At 22.2% G+C, this 6,000-nt stretch overlaps 1 long non-coding RNA gene across 1 annotated transcript; it reads right to left on the bottom strand.

The window, feature by feature from the left end:
• Positions 1–887: 887 nt before the first annotated feature.
• LOC115705145 (uncharacterized) lies at positions 888–1,252 on the bottom strand. The gene is made up of 2 exons (XR_009687568.1): positions 1,092–1,252; positions 888–1,000 (listed from the first exon to the last, which is right to left on the bottom strand). It is a non-coding gene; the product is annotated as an uncharacterized LOC115705145 (long non-coding RNA).
• Positions 1,253–6,000: the final 4,748 nt, after the last annotated feature.

Raw genomic sequence — 6,000 nt, 5'->3', positions numbered from 1 at the left:
TTTTAAAATCTATAGAATAACTGTTTTAATAATATTCTACATATATAACCATACCTATTATTTAACGTACTTAATTTATTAATAATAATATGCTATATTAATTAATTTAAAAACTTAGTCATACATATATAATGTGAAAATGTATACATATTCTAAAATAATTCTTAAGATAATTTGAGAAAAAATAAAAGTTATATATTTTTTGAAAAATATATTAAGTATAGTTTACATTTAAATTTAATTTAATTTTTTATTATCATAATTTTTTAATTGAATTATTGTTTTAATTTGAAAAATAAGAATTGATTATTATTGTTTCAAAAAATATCTTAGCAGTATATGTTTTGAATTTTCATAACTTCACTAAATTCATGCTCAAACTTTTTTTTTCTTCATTTTGAATTTTGTTGCTAAACTTGAAAATAAGATTTTATTTAAATTGTATTGAGCTTTGTTGTCAAAATCTTCATAACTAAGTATAAATTTCAGAGGTTAAGGTAATTATTTTACCTTACTCAATGAGTAACTTAAAGTATAATAATTAGTTTAATAAGACAAAAAATTACGAAAAAATAGAACCAGATAGTACCAACAATTAGCCAATCGGGAAATTTCCAAACGAACAATTTCAACGAAATCTTAAGAAAATATGAGCTATATATATATATATTACCACTTTATAATTGGCACATAAAAAATATAAAATAAAATTAGCACAAAATTATAGGAACCAATAAACTATGTATTGCTTAGGGAGAATGGAGATTTCATGAATAGTACTAAATATAATCATTATAAATATAAGGATTAGATTAATGAAGAATAACTATACATGGAAAGAAAGTGTATATATAACTCAAAATTTGAGATTTTCACACAAATTATAATTGATTCACTAAATAAATGTCTTCTTTATAACATTTGTAACAATTTTTCTTATTCTTTATTGTATTTTCAACAAAATACAACCTCAAGCATCTCGAACCCAATGTTATCATCACTGAAATTTGCAATAAATTAATAAAAATTATAAATACAAATATAATTCAAAGAGATAGGAGATGAAGAGATAAAGAGAAAAGAAAGAATACCTATACTATTTGTACTCGCTCTTTACTCACACATTGATCGTCTATCGACCTCAAGTACATTGTTGCAAGAAAGCCACTACCACACTATCAGTGAGATTAGTCAAGTCAAATACAAATTCAATATGTAACGACAACAATTTATAATAATAATAAAAAAGAATGCACACTATTATATTTATGAGGAACAATAAAAGATTAATCAGTGAGAGTAAAATATATGTCATTATATAATATATATACTTAAGACATTTAAATTCAGTTAAAAGTATAAGATTAAAGAAAACAAACGTTAGAATCTTAAATATCAGTTCAAATATTAATGAGATTGGTTTTATTATTATTTTATTATATATAAATAATATTTTATTATTTTATTAAATAAAAATAAAAAGTTACCCATAAATTTCTCATAAACCAAAAATTTTAGTTATATAGGCACACTTTATATAGAATAGATATATGTGTGTACATTTTTGTAACTATTCTAGTAAATAAATTTTTAACATTCTTTTTGTCAACAATTAAATAATTGATTAAAATTGCATCTTAATACTTTTTTCTTAATGATAATTGCTATTTAGTGAAATGGTATTAAGGCAAATAGTATTTACGCACATTATATATATTGTAGTACTTACATATATTAATTAAACAAATAAAATAGTAAAACGAAATTATAATATCAAATTAAGATAATTTTTATTGGTCACTAATATTTTTTTTTTCAAAAAATATATAGTTAAAAATAAATTTATGTTTCGGTCTCTAAAATACATTTAATTTAAATAATATTTTTTATAAAGCACTTTTCTTTTTACGAATGCACATATATTAATAATAAATTTCTATTATAATGAAATGTGGCTCATTAATTTATGTTAATGATTGATATTCTTATATGTTACATATATATATATAAACTATTATTTTTTTTTTATTATAATGTAGTTATTATGGTTGTAATTATATATATTTTTTTTCAAGGGATGAGCTATAAGTTTTAAAAAAAATATTTTACCAATTTTTTTTATAGTTATCTATTTTTTTTTTTCTATCTTAACATTAATTATTATGTTACTTTTATATTTTTTTTACCAAAATATTATTATTTATTATTGTTAGGATAGGATATAAATTAAAAATATAAATTACCAAAAAAATATATTTTAATATATATATTTATATATACCTCATCTCATTTTCTAAATGTTCTAAATATTTTTCTCCATGTCTAAAACACACAACAATAAAGTATTTTTTATTATTAATAATTTCAAAACTATGATGAAAAATATCATATATTGACCTAAGAAAATAAAAACAACAACAACAGTAACAAAATATCTACTTCAAGCGATTAAAAAAGTATACACACTTCATCATATAAAAACCAAATAAAATATTCTTAGAAGATAAGAATATGCAAGAAACTAATTGAAGGTCATTAATAATAATAGAATATATACACATACACGTACAAATAGAGTTACAAACAACAAAATAAACGAATAAAATATTAAAAATAGCACCCATACATATTTAGGAGACATGGACAAAGAGAAAAGATTAATACAAAGAGAGACATATGATGAAAATAAAAAATCAAGAGAAGATATATTTATATATAAGAAGCATAATGAACAAAAACTGAATCTAAATACATATGCATGTAAAGATAGTTTAAGTGATAATCGTTCAAATCAAAATAAAAAAATTACCATATAGTTTTGTTGCAAAATATTCATTGGAGAAACTTGTCAATGAATAACTATTTCCAAATAATCTGAAAATAAAACATCAAGAATTAGGAATAACAATAAAAAAAGAATAATCTTAAAATATGAATAGTCATTGTCATGTAATATGAACATAGAACATCAAAATTAGAAAGAAGAAAAAAAAAAACATAACAAAAACTTCAAAATTATGAGTGGATACAAAACTTCAACTTGAGTATAAGACATTATATATAGACATAAATCAATAAGAACAATGCAAAGAAAACAAATAGTTTTTTTTTATTATTTAATGGAAGAATATGAATAGTTTTAATAATTAAATGTATAATAAATATAAATAATATTTTTTAATGAAGGAATACAAAAATTTTTAATATTTAATAGTGAAATCTTAATATAAACATAAATGAAAAGAATTAAACAAAGAATATAAATAGTTTTTTTTTTTTTTGTTACAAACTTTTATTTTTATGTAATAATAAAAACTCTAAATAATAAGAAAAATGAAAATATTAGAAAAAAATATATATATAATAAAAAAAGCTCATATGCATTACCACATCACCTTCCTATACCATTCTCCTTTATTATTATTATTATTATTATTATTATTATTATTATTATTATTATTATTGATAGAAAGAGTAAAAGATGATGATAATTACAATTTATAATTGTATTAATATATTATTATTATTATTAATTGATAGAAAAATAATTTATTCCTAAGAGATTGTTCATATTCATAATAATTGTTATTAAATTATTAGGTAACTTATTATGTGTTGTAACTTACTTATTAAAAGCTATTATTAATTAGTTGTTATCATATTTTATATTTTAATAGAGAAAATAGAATATCAAAAGAAGATGATACCATTTTTTAAAAAAATAGTTAAATAGCTATAACTAATTTGAGAGAAAATAATATATCATAAAGTAATAATAGCTAAATAGCTATAAACTAATAGCTATAAAATAGTTAAATAGTTAAATAGTTAAAGAAGATGATACTTTCCTATATATCATAAAGTAATAAATTATTTTTATATTAATATATCATACATTAGTAATTAAATGTAGTTATAAGTTACCCTAGTATTAATTAATAATAATAGATGTGAATGGGAGTTACTCTATTGATAATAATAATAGATATTTAGTTAAAATTATTATTGAAAAAATAAATAAATGATAAAAATTAAGAAAATAAAGAATAGGATAGAAAACACATATAGATTGCCACCTCAACTCCCTAATGCTTTCCTTTATATATATATATTGATTAGATTTTGTGCTATATATATAGAGTTGTAAATATGGATCTAATTTTTTCACACAATATAAAATTGGCACGAGCACGATCTCATACAAAAAAATATTAGCTTACAAGTTTAAATACACGACATATAAGCACAAATAAATTAACTTAAAAATACAATTTATTTAATTATTTTATAATTTGATAATAATAATAATAATACATATACATTTACTAATAAATATTCAAATTTTAATCCTTCTAATTAATTTTTCTTTAATTTTCTTTTGTAATTTTTTGAACTCCATTTTGTATCTTGAGTCTCTTATTATCTTTTAGTAGAATTTATATGTTTCCTTTCAATATATATATAAATATTATATATAAATATAAAACAATTGAAACTATATAAAATACATCTAATTTATAATTTAGTAAGTAAGTTATTAATTGTAAAAAAAAAATATAAAAGTGAAGCCCGAGTTCAACCCATATAAGAAAACTGGTTGACCTATTTACAAAAAACAAATCAACTCAAATAAAGCACGATACGAGTCTAAATACGACATGAAAATTTAGATTTATGAGCCATGTCGGGCTTACCCTTTCAAATATTAGCACGACACGACACGATTTATATTTATTTATGGACCAACACGACACGACTCGTATTATAAGCTTTTCAAAATATAAATAAGCACGACACGACTTGCACGTATTTACACATTATAGTTATGTGTGTGTTTGCACTAATATCTTAACCCACATTGGCTTCGTTGGTGAGTTTTTAAAAGCTTTCTGAAGCACTAAAATTACTTTTCCTTCTAGGTAATCAATAAATTTTATCTACTCAATTGGAGTTATAGAGATAGTTAATGGTTCCACACTACAAAGAAAATGTCTTTAAGTTCAAATCTCCCCTTCTCTAATGCCAAAACACAAAAAAATAACTATCTTCCAACTGTAATTTTTTTTTTCTTTTATTGGAAAATAATGTGCTACTGTTTGTAGTTTAAAATAGGCTTCAAAAATACATTGCACATCAATTTTTTTATTTTATAAATTACATTAAATATAATATTTATTTAATTACTAAAATTTTATTATAGACTGAAAATGACTATAAGACAATATGCAAATATTATGCATTTATATATATGAGCTCTCTTTTTTTATTGGTTCCATTTATCCAATTTGTTGAGCTCCAAGTTCATCTTAAATCTCATATTAATATGATGTTATTTGCTTTAGTATAAAATCTTCACATCATTCCACTTTAAGAATATGCTAAAGATTGTTGGAGGAAATCTTTTGGTGCAGCTTGTGCTAGTGTGGAAGGAACTTTTGCTGGCTGGGTTGATAAAACACTTAACAATGGGCAAAGTGACAATAAGGAAGCTGCTGTGATGCTTTGTTGGAGTAAATAGAGAACCCGTAATGATCTCATCTTTAAAAGATTCTCCCCAACGATTGATAAAGTGGTTTCATTTGCTAAACTCACTTTGGATCAATGGATTTCCGCTCAACACTCACCTTACAATTTCTCTCCTAACAATCACACTGTTAGAGAGAAAGATGAGCAGTGGACTAAATCAAGTTTAAACATGATCAAAGTTAATGTAGATGGTGCTATCTTCAGTCAATCAAACATCTATGGATTCAGATGCATTGCTCGAGATCATGAAGGAGATTTTATTGAGGCCTTCCAATCATCTAAATCAGGTGTTGTTAATCCTGAATTTGCTGAGGCAGTGGGCATTAAAGAGATCCTAAGTTGGATAAAATCTCATGGGTGGTCAAATGTGATGGTGGAAACTGACTGTGTCAATGTGGTGCATGCTATCAAGAGCAAAGTTCATATGTATTCTCCATACGGCATTGTAATCCACAAATCAAAACTCATTTTATC

Source organism: Cannabis sativa, chromosome 1 (genome assembly GCF_029168945.1).
Source record: "Cannabis sativa cultivar Pink pepper isolate KNU-18-1 chromosome 1, ASM2916894v1, whole genome shotgun sequence".
NCBI lineage: Eukaryota > Viridiplantae > Streptophyta > Magnoliopsida > Rosales > Cannabaceae > Cannabis > Cannabis sativa.
Note: the sequence above shows the minus strand (reverse complement) of the source record. Positions and strands in the feature narration are given on the sequence as shown.